This window comes from Diceros bicornis, chromosome 31, assembly GCF_020826845.1.
Source record: "Diceros bicornis minor isolate mBicDic1 chromosome 31, mDicBic1.mat.cur, whole genome shotgun sequence".
Taxonomy (NCBI): domain Eukaryota; kingdom Metazoa; phylum Chordata; class Mammalia; order Perissodactyla; family Rhinocerotidae; genus Diceros; species Diceros bicornis.
The window spans coordinates 35,606,936-35,625,868 of record NC_080770.1 but is presented as its reverse complement, the minus strand read 5'-3'; the positions used below and the strand labels follow the sequence as shown (position 1 = coordinate 35,625,868).

General features: G+C 48.6%; 1 protein-coding gene and 1 long non-coding RNA gene across 6 annotated transcripts in view; both read right to left on the bottom strand.

Moving 5' to 3' along the window:
* Positions 1-18,933, bottom strand: part of LOC131395253 (ral guanine nucleotide dissociation stimulator-like) — a 149,604-nt gene that overhangs the window by 64,788 nt on the left and 65,883 nt on the right. For 4 of the 5 annotated variants that reach the window (XR_009216322.1, XR_009216317.1, XR_009216314.1 and 1 more), the window contains exons 1-2: positions 6,857-7,779; positions 2,938-3,068 (exon numbers count right to left, since the gene is read on the bottom strand). The exons of the other annotated variant lie outside the window; for it this stretch is intronic. The gene's annotated coding sequence lies outside the window, so the exon portion shown is untranslated. Of the gene's footprint in view, positions 1-2,937; positions 3,069-6,856; positions 7,780-18,933 lie in introns of those variants that run through there. 5 annotated transcript variants of the gene reach the window in all.
* Positions 1-18,933, bottom strand: part of LOC131395258 (uncharacterized) — a 172,265-nt gene that overhangs the window by 129,191 nt on the left and 24,141 nt on the right. Inside the window, exon 2 of the long non-coding RNA XR_009216326.1 lies at positions 7,788-7,976. This is a non-coding gene — a long non-coding RNA (uncharacterized LOC131395258). The remainder of the gene's footprint in view (positions 1-7,787; positions 7,977-18,933) is intronic.

Below are 18,933 nucleotides of genomic sequence, written 5' to 3'. Positions count from 1 at the left end.
ACGGTCTCTGTTTGACGATGATATCATCTCATATGTAGAAAATCGGAAAGACTCCACAAAAAGCCATTTGATCTAACAGAGAATTCAGGAAAGTATCAGGATACAAAGTCAATACACAAAAATCAGTTGCATTTCTATACATGAACCATGAGCTCTCTGAAAAGGAAATTACAAAAACAATGCATTTATATCAGAAAGAATAACATGCTTAGGAATTAACTTAACCAAGGAGGTGAAAGGCTTGCACCATAAAAACTACGCAACATCTCAGAAAGAAATTAAAGAAGACATACATAAATGGACAGATATCCCATATTCATGGATTGGAAGGTTTAGTATTGTTAAAGTGTCAATATTACCCAAAGCAGTCTACAGATTCAATGTAATTCCTATCCAAATCCTAATGATGTTTTTTGCAGAAATAGAAAAACCTGTCCTAAAATTCACATGGAATCTCAAGGGACTCAGAATAACATAAACAATCCTGAAAAAGAAGAACAAAACTGGAGGACTCACACTTCCTGATTTCAAAACTTACTACAAAGCCACAGTAATCAACAGTATGGTATTGGCATAAAGGCAGACATAGAGACCAATGGCATAGAATAGCTAGCCCAGAAACAAACCCTCACATATATGGTCAAGTGATTTTTGACAAGGGTGCCAAGATAGTGCAATGGAGAAAGGTTTCTTGTCAACAAATAGTACTGGGAAAACTGGATATCTGCATGCAAAAAAATGAACTTGGACCCTCATCCAACACTATATACAAAAATTAACTCAAGGATATAAATGTAAGACCTAAAATAAGAAAACTCTTAGAAGAAAACAGGACAAAATCTTTATGACACCGGACTTGCAAATGATTTCTTGGATATGACACCAAAGGCACAGGTAACGAAAGAAAAACAACGGACAAATTGGACTCCACGAAAATTTTATAAGTTGGTACATCAAGAGGCACTGTGCATAGAGTAAAAAGGCAACCCACAGAGTGGGAGAAAAAATTTGCAAATCATATTTCTGACAAGAGACTGGTATCCGGAATATACAGAGATGTCTTAAAACTGAACAACTAAAAAACAAGCCAATTCAAATATGGGCAAAGGACTTGAAGAGACAGTTCTCCAAAGACTTATGAATGGCATATAAACACATGAAAAGACGCTCAACACCACTAATCATTAGGGAAATGCAAATCAAAACCACAATGAGACACCACCTCACACCCACTAAGATGAGTGCTACAGGAAAGACAGAAAACAACATGTGTTGGACAGGATGAGGTGAAATGGGAATCCGTGTACACTGTTGATAGGAATGTAAAATGGTGCAGCCGCTATGGAAAACAGTATGAATGTTCCTCAAAAAATTGAACATAGAATTATCACATGATCCAGCAATTCCACTTGTGGATATACACCCAAAAGATCTGAAAGCAGAGCCTTGAAGAGATATTTGTACACCCATGTTTATAGCAGTATTATTCACAATAGCTAAAACGTGGAAACAACCCCAGTGTCCACTGACACATGAATGGATACACAAAATGTAGTATATCCATACAACAGAATATTATTCAGCATTACAAAGGAAGCAAATTCTGCAATATGCTACATGTGTATTAACCTTGGGGACATTATGCTAACAGAAATAAGCCAGTCACAAAGAGAAAAATACTGTATGATTCCACTAACATGAGGAACTGAGATTAGTCAAAATCACAGAGATGGAAAGTGGAATGGTGGCTGTCAACGGCTGGGGGGAGGGGAGAAGGGAGATTTACTCTTTAATAGGTATAGAGTTTCAGAATCATAAGAGTTATGGGGATGAATGGTGGTGATGACTGTGCAACAGCGTAAATGTATTTAACGCCACTGAAGTATACACTTAAAAATGGTTAAGATGTCACGCTTTTTGTTATGTATATTTTAACTCAATATACAAAAAGAAAAAAAAAGAAATTAGCTATCAAGGCACAAAAAGACATAGTGGACTTTTAAATACATATTGCTAAGTGAGAGAACCCAACTGGAGAAGGTTATATACTCTGTTCCATAGTTTTCATATATTCCAATCACGCGGCATTCTAGACAAGGCAAAACCGTAGAAACAGTATAAAGATCAGTGTTGCCAGGAGTTGGAAGGCAAGGGATGAAGAGGCAGAGCACAGGGAATTTAGGGCAATCCAATTCTTCTGTAGGCTCTGTCATGGTGGATACATGAGATTATGCATTCGTCAAAATCCAAGTACGTGACAGTGAGACAGTGAACCCTAATGTAAACCACTGACTTGGTTACGAACACTGTAGCAGCATCAGCTCCTCACTTGTAAGGAATGAATCGCACTAACACAGGTGGTCATGCAAGATGTTAACAGTAGGGCAAACTTTGGGGGAGGAGGGAGAAACGCTCTGCACTGTCTGCTGAATTTCTCTGTCCATCTAAAACTTTCCTAAAAACAATCTATTAATTAAAAATTAATCAGTGGAAGGTAGGGAGTGGGTAGAAATATGGAGGAAACAAGAATAACAGAATATTAATAAGTGTTGAAGCTGGGTAATAGGGACATGGGGAGCTATCACACTTTTCTGTTTAATTTGTGTATGTTCAAGGTTTTCCACAATAAAACATTTTTAAAGCTCCAGGTTAAATCTAGATTATATGTACAAAGAATCAAAGAATGTGAAGAAAACACATTTTTGAAGCAAGTACTCAAGGGGTACACTGAGGGAACGTGCAATCACACTGGATAGAGAGTGAACGTCCTGGTTCCACCAGGAAGGTTCAGAGCTCAGTGAGCAAGGCAGGCGACAGCACAGTCAGGGAAGTGACAGATAATGAACACGGAAAAATGTTCACCCTCACTGGTCACAGAAATGTCAACGATGGGCCCTGACAGAACTGCCAGAGGATTTACAACGTTGTGACACTCACAGTTAGAGCGGGCTCAGGGACAGTGTACCACGTCCTGTGAGAAGGCCAATCACCACCTGCTTTCTGGAGGGCAAACCTCTCAAACTCTGGAACTTGCAGGCCACTGGCCCGGCTGTTCTGTTGTACAGAATCTGTCCAAAAACAAAGGTATTGGGTAAAGATGATAGACTGAATAAACACATGTAGAGCCCCTTGACATAAAGTCCTTAAAAAATGACCCAAAGATTCCTTGATTGTTGAACAAATTCATAATAACCCTGAGAACCATCAAGAGAGCCGACATTTTGAGGAAGACATCAGAGAGAGACAGCAGCTGGTGACCGGTGACCCCAGTGGGGAGCTCCTGGTGGGCCATGGAAACCAAGTCAGAGCGCCCTCTCCCTCTCCCCCTCCTCCCCCTGCCGCTCACCTAACACCTCCTGCATCGCCCCTCCACTCCCAGCCACTGCCCACATCACTCTCCAGGAACACAGGAACAGAGGCACAGGGTGCCCTTTCCACCAGCACATCTGTCCTCTTGTTCTCTGCACCTCCCCAGGCGGTGAAGCCCAGCCCTGCACCTCCTCAGGGCCCAGCATGCTCCTCCCTGACCCTCAGGCTCCTCCTCTCCATCAGGTCCTACCTGCAGCAACTGTTAGCTCATCTCCACCTTACAAACAAAACTCTTCCTTGGACGCATGCTCCTTTTTGGCTATTGTCCACTTTCCTGACTCCCCTTCATGGCTAAACCTCTTAAGTAAAGTGTCTCATCCCTACTGCCCTCCCTTGGCCCCCCTTCACCCACTCTAGACCCAGCTTCATTCCCACCCTCTCAAGGAGACTGAGGTCACCAGTGATCCCCTGTGGCCAAGTCCAGCCATCTTTTCTCCATTCTGATCAGAGCTGTATCCCACCCAGCAGAGCACCCCTCCTTTCTGCAATACCCTTTTCCCCTCGTGTCTCCTGCGACTCCATGCTCCACCGTTTCAGTCTCCTTTCCTGGACCCTCTTCAGCTGCACCTCTGTAAACACTGCCTGCTCCTAGGCTGGGCCCTGGTCCCTTCTACAGCTGCAGTGTCTCCAGGAGACCTCATTCAATTCCATGGTTTTAAACATCTCTGACCTCATCCTGACTCTGCAGACACACTGATGCAACTTTAAGAGGACAGGTGCTGGCTCCTCAGTGTCAGCACCTAAGAAGTATTTCAGACTCGATTCCTTTCAAAATTTTACTGTCATATGAGTTCCAAAATAGCATCAAATATTTCCAAAAAGGAGGAAAAATTTGGCAACAATAAATAGTAGTGAACAAAGTAACCAATAAAATGTCTACTTGCATATAACCATAGTTGCTTGATGGGGAAAATAAGAACATAGAATTAAGTAAGATCAGACAGTCTCGAGCTGGGGAGTGGAAGGTGATGAGTTGGGAGTGTAGAACACAGGAACTGATCAACTCTAAGCATTTACAGAAAGAGAGGCAGAAATGGTTGTTCCTAAAAGCTGAAAGACACCCACTAGAAGAATAGAAAAATCATGAGAAAGCCTAACAAATTAAAAATTAAATTAAATGGTAGACTCACATTCCAATTTATCGATAATCACAATTGTAAATGGATCAAATTGCTCTAGAAAAAGATGAAGGCTCTCAAGTTAAGTTAAAATATAGTTATAAAATAAAGAGATATAATATGGTTGAAAATAAGGAGATAAATAAGACTTTAAATGGGACAAAAAGGGGTTCTCTGTGTTGATAACTGTCAGGAACACTTATACACCTAACAATATGGTCTTGAAACATAAAGCAAAACTGGACAAACAAGAAGACACAGGCACCTCAAGAATCACAGGGAAACCTACCTTACCTCTCTTAGAAATCCACATGTCAAGTGATACAGTAAGTTAGGAAACAGATCTGATGATGGACACAAAAAAGCTAGATCTAGACTCAGCCCAAGGGACAACAACATAAGCAACTAGTGGAGAGGAAACATTCTTCTCAAACCACAATGAAACAGTCACCACAATGGACTGTGTGCTAAGCCACAGTGAAATCTCTAAAGAGTCCAAAAAGCAGAAATCTATGTGACCATATTACCGGACCTTAAAGCAATAAAAGTAAAAAATAATCACAAAATATTGGCTCCCCTCCCCCAACCTATCCACTTGAAAATCTATCCAAACGCTTCTAAATCTCTCAGGTTAAAGAGGGAATCCAGACAGACAGGACAACCTCTTTAGAAATGAATAGCAATGAGAGGAGCATGAGACAAATCTATGGCGTAGGGACAAAGGAACAGAAGAAGGGACACAGCCTCCACTGCAGGTATCAGGGAATATCAACTGTACACGAAGAAGCTGAGCACTTCCCTCCAGGAGCCAGAACAACACCACAATAAAACCAACATCAGCAGAATGAAGTGAGGATTCACAAGACAGGAACAACAATGTAGACCTGAGCAATGGAGTCAAGGGCTGACTGTCTGGAAAGACCTGTACCAGTGAGAAACCTTGAGCAATCTGACCAAGAGGAACAGACAAAGGCACGAAACTGTACCATCAGGCACAAGAAACTACAGAAACAGCTTTAACGTGATAGGAGAACATAGGGGATAACTCTGACCAGGACATCAGCGGTCCTCAACTGGAGATGTCCTTCCCCCGGGATGCATCTGGAAACACGCAGGATGGGTTTTGTTTCTTGCTTTGTGTTTTCTTAATGGTTGTTGCCTTGGGGGTCCGGGAGGTCCTGAACAGCCTGTCACATAGAGCCGTTTCCCTCCTGAAGTGTTACTGACATCTGGGAAGACAAGCACTGATCCAGATTAAATGAACAATGTGGTAGGGAAATGTTCTCCATGGGTGTATAACAGGCAAAAGATGGTACCCTCAATACATAAGGAATATCGAGAAACCAATGTTTACAAGGACTAAAGTGTAAAAGAGCAGGAAAATCAGAAATGTAGCCAATAAACACACCAACAATATTCCAACCTATTTGTACAGGTAGAGAAATATGTATGTAAAACACAGGAAATATTCTAGGAGATTACACACCAAATTTTACTACCAACAAGGAATAAAAGTTGGGAGGTATGTGAGAAATAGGAGTTTTTACCACTTGTTAGCTTGTATATTTCTGGAGTGTTTTAATTTTTACAAAAGAGAATGTATTCTACTCAAAAAGATGTTTCAAATTTTAAAGAAATTATTAAAATGTTCAAAATGACTTCAGTTCAAGGATATTCATTAAAACATGAAGGGAAAGAACCCCCCCATGACTTTAAGAGTCTCCTGTAACTATTCTTTTTTTTTTTTAATTTTATTTATTTATATTTTTATCCCCAAAGCCCCAGTAGATAGTTGTATGTCATAGTTGCACATCCTTCTAGTTGCTGTATGTGGGACGCGGCCTCAGCATGGCCGGAGAAGCGGTGCGTCAGTGCCCACCCAGGATCCGAACCCAGGCTGCCAGCAGCGGAGCGTGCGCACTTAACCCCTAAGCCACGGTGCCAGCCCCCCCTGTAACTATTCTAATAGTTACTATGTCGATTTTATTTCACATTTACATCCTAACTCATTGGAATTTACATTTGTTTGAGGGATGCAACAGAAGCTGATTTTCTCCTGTTCAAGTGGAAAACCAATCGTCCAGGAACCATTCATTGCGTAGGTCTGGCTTTCCCAGCAGACCTGCAATGCCTCCTTCCCCACCTGCTAAACCCTGACAACTACCGGTGCCTCTCGAGCACCCTAGAGCGAGCGGGGTGAGCCCTGCAGCCTGGGCTCCCTGTCTGCGAGGGGCGGCTACCAGCAGAGCCTTCTCCCAAGACAGCAGCAGGTATGCTGCACACAGAAGTGCTCAGGGGCCGTCTGCTGCGGAGCAGGAAACCCCTCATGATGAGCAGGCAGTGGCGGAGCCCTGAGCACCGGGACTGACCTCGGCGGGGGGCAGCAGGCTGCTAAAGCAGGGAGCCCCTCCCTTCAGCTCATACAGCTCCTCCTGCAGCTTGTGCACCTGGCTGTCGGCGGCTGCCCCTCTTCAGCTCGCCGTTCTTCTCCACCTGCTCCCGCAGGCGGCACCCGTGCTCCTGTTCCCCAGGGAGCAGAAGCAGTAGGAGTGCAGCAGTCGAGGAGATCTTGGGCCCCCAGTGCTGACAGGATGACTCAGCTGAGGGACAGAGGGCTGGTGTCGCTGTGCTCGCCCCGCACAGCTTCTGCGGCTGGCTTCAGGGTGACATCCGTCGGAGGGTGGAGGGGCTCTGGGAGGGTTTCTGAGGCATCATTGTGAATGATGAACTTGGGGGTTCTGGGCCAAGCTCTCATCAGGCCCCAGGCTGGTCCCGCTGCAGCTGGGCTCCACATCCTTCTTCAGCCTCTTTTGGTCAACAGCCTCTCAAGGGACAGATGGCCTCTCTTGAGTGTGCTCTGAGAAGAAACTGTAAGAAGGAAGCCAGCCAGTAAATCTGCATGCCCCGATCCTGAGGGATAAAGTCATCCACGGAAATGCCACTCTTACCCAGCAGGCCCTGGCTGGGAAGAGGGGGTCTCATCGCCAGCATCTACAGCAGACGTGTTTGCATCTCCTTGGCTGCCTAATACTGTGGAGGCCACACTGTCTCCTGGAGTTCCTTCCAGAGACTGCGCCCAATCCTGACTGGCAGCTTCCTGGGCGGCACTGGGTGCGTGTTCACCCTGCAGAGCCGGTTACTTCCACTTGCGGGACCACGGCTGGGCCCTCAGCTTTTCCCTCAAGGACCACAATGAACCTGCAGCTCCTTTCCCATCTGCTTCACGCGCATGTTCCTCAGGCCCCCGGTGGCCTTCCTGATGTCCTTTCTCCTGGGGTGGCTGCGGCCTTCAGCCCCCACGTCTCAGTCAGGTGGAAGATGGAGGGCGTGGCCATGGCTTGAGCACATAGTACTGATCCTCCAGCCTTTCCTAGAGCTGTTTTTGGTGAAATATTCAGTACAGACGAAAGAATGCTTAGTGGGGTCCAGTCACCCCTGTGAACAGCTTTTAACCACTGGACCAGACGTTTTGAGCCCAGTATGTGGAGCCTGCAAGGATAAATGAAAAAGTAATTAGAAAGAAAGAATTAAATGTTTCCCCCTAAAATAATCAGCTATAAAAGCAAAACAAGTGTTTTTGGGAACACCCACACCTGTAGCCACTTTGCCCATTTAAACCTTTAGTAAAGATTTAAGGAACACCTGCTTGCAACTTATTACTGGAATAGAAACATGAAAGACCCACTGTCTAACTTAAGGAGGTGACCGTCTGTAGGGCAGAGAAGGAAGGAAGGTGAGGACCTCCTCCCAGGCTGTGGTAAGTGCCCTGTAGGGACACAGACGTTCTGGCAGATAACACAGGATGGCATCAAGACAACAGGAAAGGCTTCAAAAAGCCTCAGAAATAGTTCTTAGAAGCTCATGGCTGCCCAATCCTCCTGCTGTCCCTAGGATGCAAGACTTTGGGTGCTAAAACGGGGACGGTTGGTCCCCCTATTTCAAAGCCAGGCCAGGTGTTGGCCAGCAGAGCCTCCCAGGCACCCAGCAGGGCGCCTGGCCCCAGCTCTGCTCAAGCAGCTGAGGATGCGAGACCACCGCCAAGGGGAGGTCAGCCCCAAGAGCTGTGGATCAGTATTACTCCTGTCCTCCCACTACCAGGAGGAAAGCTGCTTCCTGTACAAAGCAACCAGCCCCTGCAAGGTACTGACCAAGACACTTCATAATCTCTTCTCCTCATTAAGGTTAAATCTCTATTTAGACCAAACTGTGCACGTCGGGGGTTGGGGGGGTCTGTCCCGAGGGCTTTCTGTTCCACTTGAGGTCATCTAACCCCCCTGAGACCACTGTGGACCAGACCACGTGGATACTAGGTCCTCAGGGATTTCCAAGCAACATGACTTTCTAACCTTTCTCAATGCTTTGTGACTAGTTACCAAAGGACTCCTACTTCATTTGCCCCCAGACCACATTAGACCATGACACATGCCAAGAGCCACCTTCTCTGCAGGGCTTTGCCTCATTCTCAAAACAGTAACAAAACTTTTGGGACACAGGCTCTGAAGGAAACCGTCAAGAAAGCAGGGTGGCTGACCTCTGAAACAAGCTCATGTTACTAGTTCTTTGGATAGATTGTAACAACTTCCAAATTAGAACAAACCACTGTAAACCTTCAATAAGACTACAGACAACAAGTGGCATTCAGGTCTTTCAAAATTCAATAACAACCTGCAACATGAAACAAAATGATCTGCCGGGAGGTTTTCAAAGTAGAATGTCTTCAGCGCACTGTTCTGGGACCTCCAGTGTGGAGTCCGCAGGAAAGGACTCATTGAACTAGCTGAATTCCAGAAGCCCTCATGAAGGGAGCCAGGCCAGGGGGAAAGCAAACCCCTCACCCTGCTGTAGGAGCCCAAGGACGATGTGTAGAGAGGAGCCCCTTCACCGAGTCCCCGAGGTAAGCCTCCCGGTGAGGAGTGGGCCGTGCCCTCCTCCACCCAGGATGCTGTCAGATGCAGAATCCAAGTCCACATGGTCAGCCTCCCTATGAGGAGTGGACCGTGCCCTGCTCCCCCAGGATGCTGTCAGATGCCCAGTCTGCAGGGTCAGCCTCCCCGTGAGGAGTGGGCCTCGCCCTGCTCCACCCAGGATGCTGTCAGATGCAGAGCCCCAAGCGTAAGTCTCCCCTTGAGGAGTGGGCTGAACCCTGCTCCTCCCAGGATGCTGTCTGAGTCCAAGTCCACAGGGTCAGCCTTCCCATGAGGAGTGGGCCTTGACCTGCTCTGCCCAGGATGCTGTCAGACACCTCTCCAGCACTCACCTCCACCTGCAGAGCCACCTTTCCCTGCACTGCCAGGAACCTTCTAGCAACAGAGCATCTGGGAGGTGTATCCATCCAGCAGGTACAAGCTGCATTTGCTCAGCCACATTCCTGATTGCAGAGATCAAGGCAGGTTCCCTGCCATCAAAAGAGCAGAAAAGTCACAGCAAATCCAAGAAGATAGTGACCTAAGGAAGAGCGTTTCCAGACTATCCTGTTACTTGACATTGTTAGCCCTAGCCCAAATCAGTGGAGAGCAGGGTGGCTGCAGGGTGGGGGTGAGAGGGTGGTGGAGGCCATAAGGTGGGTGCTGGTGGCTGTGGGGTGGCCATGGTGGCCCGAGGTGCCCCGAGCAGAGACGGTGGCGCAGACCACAGCTACACAGCACCCAGCGCTGACTCACCTGCTGGACAGGCCCCGAGCACAAAGTGCTGCCCACCTCGGGCTGGACCTCATGGGGGACTGACTGGGCAGTGGCGGCCAGTTACCTGTGGAAGGAGACGGTGGTTTCTCCTTGTTGCCTGGCCAATGGGAGCAGATCGTGGCCGCACAGCGAACACCATCTCAGGCCTCAGGCTGTTGCACCCCCAGGCTCCGTCCCCCTCCTCACCACCCCTGAGTGGGACCACCACGAGGGTAGAGCTCTGGGCAACACTCTATGGGATGTGGAACTGGTCCCCGTGGCCTACAGGACAGCAAGATGGCAGCACTTACTCCAGCCACCCCCAGTGCACAGTTCTGATCGTTCTTGAGCTTCTGTTAGTGTTTCTTTATATAAAAACAAGCCATTGCGAATGCATGCTTTTCTTTGCATGTTTGTCCTTGTAATGAGCAGTCAGACTCCGCACTTTTTGATGTGTGCTGACAACTTACGCCTCTCCTCTCCCTCTTCCCCTCATGTCCACACCTGGACAAGCTGAAGAGCAAGTCCAGAGTCTCCCTTCTCTGGCATTGGCTTCGGATCCAACCACACAAGCCCCTGTATGTGTGCAGAACTCTCGCCCTGGTCTAAACCCTGGCAAAGATTTCTTGCTTTGACCAAACTTTAGTCAGGATTCTGAACCATTTCCTAGGTTTGTGTGTGCACTTCCTTGTAAAATCCAGTTTTAGTAAGAACCTTGCTAAATCAGTTTAAGCAGAACCCACACCCGTAGATCTGATCACCCTCGAGATCTGCTTGGGCTCCTCCACGTCCCCCACCATCCCTCAGGTGGTGTCTGATAACTCTGACCTGGCTTCGGTAATAATCTTGTTAGGTCAGGTTAGCTAGAAACCCCAACACTTGTTTTTTCTCTTAGTAATTTTCCATCTCCTGACCCCCACAATGCTGCCTGGCCGTGAATGCTCACTTGCCCATGCTGCATTCAAAGTCGAGCCCAATCTCATTTCTCCCCAGCTGTGAATCCCATCACAGTGGTCTCTACATATTGCAGTGGTTCTGAATAAAATATGCCTTACCATTTTTTACAAGTGTCATTGAATATTTTTTCTTTAAAACCTCCAACCACGATAAAAACCCAGGCCTGGCTTCTTTCCTTGCTCCCTCAAGCCATTTCAGAGCTGCTTGTGATTTTGGCCCTGCTCTCCGCAGAGACGTCTATTATGTGAGTCATAAGACTTTCGCTAACTTCTGTGTGTGTGTGAAGGGGGACACACACCAGCATCAGTCTCTCCATGGCAACCATAGCACTTACCAGTGAGCAGTCATATTTTGAAAGGAATCTCTTTCTCTGGGAGGTAGGTCTCAACAATGAGTTCAAAATATTCAGTGAACGATGTACTAAACAGATGTGCTGTCATCCAGGCTTTATTGTTCCATTTGAGCATTGACTCTAAGTTAAAGTCACCGGATGCATTACCCCTAACAAGAGAGCGAGACTGTACAAAGGCCCGGGGGGTGGCTGGATTGGAGGGGGAGGGGAGAGAACAGGATCAGTTAGAGGAACCAGAGGTCAGAGTGTGAGACAGGAGTTGGAGAAGGGGCCAGAGCAGTCGGTAACAGCACAGCAGCCAGGTCAAGGCCCTGTGCACCATGTCTGGGAGTCAGGATCTTCTAATTGCAGTCAGTGTGGGAGCCCCATTTCTGCTTGGATCTCTGGGGGACAAGAAGGCAGTGTCTTACCACGTCTGTCTGTCCACAGCTCCCAGACCCTGGCCAGGGAGCACGAAGCACTGATGCAGAAGTACTTGCATCTGCTGCAGATCGTGGAGAAGAGAAGACGGTGGCCAAGCAGCTACGGCAGCAGATCGAGAATGGGGAGATCAATATCGAGTGGCTGAAGGCAGAGGTGACTGCTGGCTAGGGGTGCAGAGCAGGGTGGCCGGGGTGCCCAGGGCACAGGCCCAACACCTCACACTCCAGGCTTCAGCAGGATCGGGGGGGCACATGACCGGCAGCGGGGACCAGCTTCAAGCCACAACTAAGCCAGTCTCCAAAAGTAAATTTAGTGATGCTGGCAGAGTCGGAAGGGCCTTAGTCAGATCTGAGTTCAGATCTGCCACTTGACAATTGCAACTTGGAGTGCGCCCCCCCCATCCTCTATGCGTCCATTCCTTCATCTATAAAACAGCCTTTTTATACTTGCCTGACAAGGTTGTGAGGATTGAGTGAGGTTATTTATGGGCGAGTTTTTATTTACTCCGCTGATGACCACATTGAGTAAGCATCCCCACATTATAAGCTGAAGAGTTCGGGGACACAGAGTCCCTGGTAAGTCATCATAGTGTGGGCTGCTGGCTCAGTTCCAAGCAGTCGTTCTCTCTGCCTGTCATAAGAGCTCCTACAGGGGCTCACTGGCTCCAGGCTCATCGGTCTGGAGGCCATGCTGTTGCTAAGTTAAGCCTTCTAGAACTTCACTACTCAAAATGTGGTCCATGAAGCAAGAGCATGTTAGAAATGCAGAATCTCAGGCCCTGCCCAGACCTCCGGAATCAGAATCTGCACTTTCACAACAGCCCAGTCGATTGCCATTTACATTAAAGCTTGGGAGGCGCTGGCTCTCTGTCCCTTAGACGCCCCTCACCAGCTGTCTACCCCAGCGCCGAATGATCTGATTGCCTCTCCCCCCTCATCTCACCAGTGCGCACCAGATGCTCAGAGCCATTTGGCCACGTCACACGAGGACCGTGGACTCTGAGCTGAGGATGGGAAAATGGAAACAGATTCTAACGAGGGTCGGATGCATGATTTGTAGGGCCTGAGGCAAGGGAAAAATGCAAGGCCTTGGGTGGAGTCGGGGAAGTCGACCTCCCCTTCTCACAGCCCACCAACCCACCCATGGCAGACAGGCAATCCCCCAATTTCAACCTCCAACCTCCTCTAACCTCTGTGCCATGATACACTTGGTACCTAGATGAGGGGTGGGCAAGATGTCCCTGCTGAGTCACCCACCTAGTGCCCAGGCATTGTCCCTCACCCTGCCCTGAGACACCTTCGGGATTGCACTGCACCCACTCTTACTGCACCTACACCGAGGCTCCTGAAGAGGGTTGAGGGTGACTCACGGAGGGATGTGAGTTTTCCTTGCTGACTAGACCCATTTTCTCCCAGAGAGAGGGTAGAGGAGGTCATGGGTTCTGGGGTGCCAACGTGTGTGGAGCAAGCAGCTGAGAGACCATCCCAGTGAGGCAGCAGGAGGCAGGAACACATGGGGGCTGAGGCTCCAAGCCCCTGGGGTGTGCTCCATTGTTCCATCAGATGTTACTCATGAAAACAAATAAAAGAGAAATGGTTAAGAACTACAAGGTTGCAACTGCGGAACTTGAAGCCCCAAGCACGGGGCCCTCTGAGCGTAGGACCCCATCACATGACTTTGAAGCCAGCTCTGCCTGGAATGTTCAAAGACCTGAAGTTGCCAATTCCACCTTATCGTGCTGCTGCCAAGCTCTGAACTGATGGTCATGTCAGCTCGGAACTTGAGGTTGAACAAAAGTTTCAGATTCCACACACCTCCTCTACCCTGCACCAGGCACTGTCAGACATGCTTCCTTAGTCAGTCCCCATAGCTATAATCATAGGATTGAACGAGGAAGGGGGCTAAGAGAACTCAAGTCACCTGCCCAAGCTCACACAGCTGGGAGGTGGCACAGCCAGGACTAGAACCCACGTCTCCTTGTCTACTTGCTAGTCTTGCCACTCTACTCATAGCCTCTTCCCATGTCGCTCCTGGGATGGGGGCTTGTCCCGAGTCTAAACCATCTGGTTCATTCTGAGATCTATCCTAGCCCTACACATATCCCTGAAACCAAGCTGAGTCGTTGTTAGGGACCAGGGAATAGGTCTAGGGACCAGCACCAGGTTAGTGGCTTCATGATCGAGGGTGTCGGGTGTCATTCATTCACTCACTCACTCATTCACTAACTGCCTAAGATCAGCTGACCACTGCCTCATCCTCTTCCCCAGGCTCCTCTTCCCCCATCACTTGGGGATCCAGCCAGTGCTCCCTGGTCATGAGCTGTGCACATCTTGGCCTTTGCACATGCTGGGGCTTCTGTTTGGAGTGCCCCTGCCACCCCCACGCTTCCCTGCCTGGTGGGATCCTACCAAGCTCGAATGCCTCCTCCTGGGGACTCTCATCCCAGAATGTTCTCCTTGCCCCCTGCTCCCACGGCTTTCCCACCCTCAGCATGCCATGTCAGAACCAGGTCCTTGGGTGTCTGTCCCCAACCCGGCCTGGTGAGACCTCCTTGAAAGCAGGGGTGTCCTTTATCACTCTGTCCCTTCTGCCTCACACATAGTAGGTACTCTGTAAGGGCTTGATGAATGAATGGGCATCAGGCTTTGTGGCAGGCAGTAAAGAGATGGAAGATTCTACCCTTAAGGTCTGATTGAGGTAGAGTGTGATTGGTGCCATAATAGAGTTTGTAGTGTGAACCCAGCTAGAAAATGAGTCATTTTATGGCCAAAGAAGGTGTGGGTTCATGTCGCATATGGCCTTGAAAGGTTTCAGGGGTTGGTAGGCCAGAGAAGGGGTGGGTGCAAAAGGCAGGGCCCTCTCTGGTGCTGGGGAGCACAAAACTGGTCAGTTTTGAGTGAAAGTGTGTGTGTGTGTGTGTGTGTGTGTGTGTGTGTGTGTGTGTGTGTTGTCAGTGTGACAGCAGAGGCCTGTTTGGTGGGAATTTGGAGCAACGTTTTCAACTGAGTGCATTACTCTCCAGGGCAAAGGATTTCTTTAAGAAGACTGAAAGATCAGCTTGGTAAAGCCTTCTGGCTGTAGTCTCTCTCTCTCACTGTCTCTCACTCTCTCTCACTCTCACTCACTCTCACTCACACACACACATCCACATCCTGCAGGGCAGAGGGCACTTGTGTGCTCTGGAGGGGCTTTAGGAGGGTGAAACAGAGCCCATTTCCCAGGAAGTAGGCCATCAGGTAGGCAGGAGGCACTGAGAAGCCAAGTAAGTGATGAGTGACGCCCGTGACAAAGATAGAGTGTCTTAGAAAGTCAGAGCTGGGAGGGATCTGAGAACTCAGAGGTCCACAGAAGAGGGAGGACTTATCCAAGGTTACTCCAAGGTCACTTCCAGTGCTAGAATCCAGGCTTAACCTTGGGTCTCCTGGCTGCAGATCCTTGGCCTGTGCCTGCCCCACAACTTATTCCTTCCTTGCTGGGGAGACGGGCCAGATAAAAGGTGCATGTTCGGGAACCACTGTGTCACCTGGATGGCCTCAAGCTCTCATGGTCCACCTGATAGCCAGAAAAACTCCTCAAGCCCCATCCCACTTATTCCTGAGGATTTTCAGGGTCTTCCATTTTCATGGCCACGTCTGGCTTCCAATTCTGCTCTCCTGTCTTCTTGTATCACTTCCCACAGTGGCTGCCCTCACTCAGTCTTAACTGCTCCTTACCCCCGTATGGGCACTCCTTGTGTCCATCAGGTGGAGCTAGATTCTGCTGCAATTACAAACAGCTCCCAAGTCTCAGTGGCTTAAAACAACAAAGATTGCTTTTTCTCTCACACTGTGTGTCCATTGTGGGTTCCGCTCCACAACATTCTCACTCAGAGTCAGGGTCACAGGCTGATGGGTCTCCCACAATCGGGAAATTCACCAGTCCCATGGCAGGAGAAGCAATGTGGCAAATGGTGCCTGACAGCACTGCTCACATTTCATTGGACAAAGTGAGTCACTTGAACACACTCAACTTCAGGGGCTTGGGAAGTACAGTCCTGCCCTGTCCCAGGAGGACAACCAGAGTATCCAGGAAAGACCTAATGACACCCAACTGGCTCCTCTTTCAGTCCCCAAGCCCCTGACACCAGCCAAGTATAGACCAGACTTTCTGAAAGGGTTAGATACAGTAGAAGGGGTTTGCAGTACTGAAACAGAAAATGGCTTAAAGGTGAATAGAAGACATCCTTGCCCTTCTGTCACTCAGCCTTTCCTGCTACACGGATTTCTTGCTGACCTCCTCTCCTCACACTGGCCTCTCTCCACATGCTTCCAACACCGTTTTGTTGGTGGTGGGGGTGTTCATAATCTTTTTATCTGCCAAGACCCTCGCCCCCGTCCAGTGATGTGTTGGAGCTGGCTTATACCAATTTGCAAGTTTGTTGTGAAATTTTCAAGACTCTTTCAAGCTTGTTATTCGCCCTTTGGTAGCATAAAATGGGCCAAGGTTGGAATGTTTACACCATGGAAATCAGCCAGTGCTACCAGTCAGAGTTTATTTTTCAGAGAGCTGGTCATTAATCCTTTACCAATATACCCTTGTCTACACTTTCTTCAGGACCAGCTAAATACTTTGCTGGGTCCAGTGCAAAATGAAAATGCAAGGCTCTTAAGAATTTCAAGGCAACAACAACAGAGCCTGAAACCAGGCATTAGGCCATTCTAAGCGGGCTGTGGACAGGTCACACATCAAGGACATTGGCCCTGTCTCTACTCCATGTATACTCTCCATGCCTGGAGCCCCCACCCACAGCCATGTCTCCCTAGAGGTAACGGGAGAGCATACCCAAACAAAAGTCTGCACAAAATTTATTAAGCAAAACTATCCAGCTCTGTTTAGTCTCTTCTTTTCCATCTAAACAGCCCTCTTGGGCCTTATCTTTTGTAACCAAAAAGCTCCAAGGACCATCTAAAACAAAGGGAGCATCCTCCTCTGAGAAGAATCCTCCCCTTCTCTAGAATCTTCAGTTTGGCACCATTTCATTGTTTTAATAGCTATTTTTCTCCCATTTATGATTGGAAGTAAGTTGGGATGGCTCAGGCAGCTCTAAAGGGCAGGGTAGGAGTTTAGAGATGGTGGTGATATTTTCCTGACTTGGTAGCACTCAGAATCCTGCAAGCCGGACTCTGCAAGAAACTGCAGAGATCTTTAGTTCAGGGTTTAAGGTAAAACTGTAGCCATGGAATCAGGTTTGCAAACCAACTTTGACATGGAGAGGGCCGCCTTGACCCCTCCCCAGTCAGCCCCTCTGCAGGGCCCACTCTGTGCCTTGAGTCCTGTTTCCCACGTTCCTCCTGCCATCCCCAACCCTGCTGTCCTGCACTCAACACCCTGTCGTACTCTGCATCTTTGTTCACACCATCCCCTCTGCTCCAATTCCTTCCATTCTATAACACACTTGCTGGGCTCCTTTTTTTCTTTGTGAGGAAGATAAGCCCTGAGCTAAAATCCATGCCAATCCTCCTCTTTTTGCTGAGGAAGACTGGCCCTGGGTTAACATCTGTGCCCATGTTCCTCCACTTTTATATGGGATGACACCACAACATGGCCTGACATGAGGTGCATCGGTGCAGGCCCGGGATCCGAACCCGGCCCACCAGCAGCGGAGCTTGTGCACTTAACTGCTACACCACGGGGCCAGCGCAGTTGGGCTCCTATTTGTCCTGCAAAACCTCTGGGTAGCGCTTGTGGCTTCCATGGTGAGACCCTCCCACTGCAGGAGGTGTGCACCTTGTTGGAGTATAAGTTACCTCTGTGGGTATCTGACCCTCTTCTTAGGCTGGAAGCTCCTCCAGGGAAGGCATCTGACTTATCCACCTCTGGCTGTGTCTCACCCATGCCCAGCATGGTGCCCACCACAGAGACTCCATCAGGACATGCTGACAGGATTGGCACAAAGGGAGACAGAGATGGGCATCTCTTAGGCTTGGAAGAGGCCAGAGGGAATGGAGAATGAAGGAGAGAGAACTGAGTTATGTGGCAGATGTTGGAAAAGCAAGAAGTACAGAGATCTTTAGCAAAACTTTGCTAACAAAAGAGAGAAAACCCAGGACTAATTCCTCCACCAATGACTGCACTGACTAAATGCATTCTGGATTAAAGACACTGTCTCCAGAGAGGGGACTGGGGTGTGGCAGGAGCCGATGAGCAGTGCTGCTAAGGAGTGTGACAAATGAGGGTTTGCCTCTGATGGGCCAAGAAGGTCAGACTGTGGGGTGGAAAGTGGGCAGGGCTCAGCTGAGACACCAGGCATTGACCCAGTTGGGCAGACAGAGTTGGACTCTAGCTGGCGAGTTGGGGTGTAAGCCAAATTCCAAACTCTCCATGGACATCGTTGACAAGGGTCAGCTGAGCAGGCCCTGATGTCAGCCAAGCAAACCCAGATCCAAAGCAAATGCATCCCCAGAAGGGACCTGCAGGATAAGGGAAAGGAGGCCTCTGCGATCTCAGTGGGACTGGGGCTCCTGCCGCCATCCTGACACTGGTTTGTAGCAGGATTGGGCCATGGTCCAAGGCTTCTGCAGGGTCCCCAGGCTCACAGCTTTCCAGAGCTTTGCCAACCTGGCCCAATCCTTAAATCAGATTCCCAGACTGCCAGTGTTGCCTATGCAGGGAGCAGAGTGCCTGACCTGACGGCATCTGGTTTTTGCTCTTGTCCCTGGGGAGGAGATGTCTTGTAGACGTATCTGAGAAGAGCGCCATCAGTTTTACATACAGACTAGTCTTACACACACACACACACACACACATCCCTCCAGCCTAAAGAGAAAAGGATACCACGTGCAGATACCAGAACTGGCAAAGACAGCAGACTGGCATGAGGGTGATGACATCAGGACAGTAAGGGTGCTGACTGGGCATTCACGTGTCTCTGAGCTCTCCACGAGCCTGTGTGTGAGTCCCTTAGCTCTTTAGAGTTCAGATCCAAGAACAGCCATTTTTTCATGTGTCAAGGGTCTCAGAGAATCGAAAAAATAGAAAAGCCTGCATCAGCAATACATATTTCTCCATTAGATAT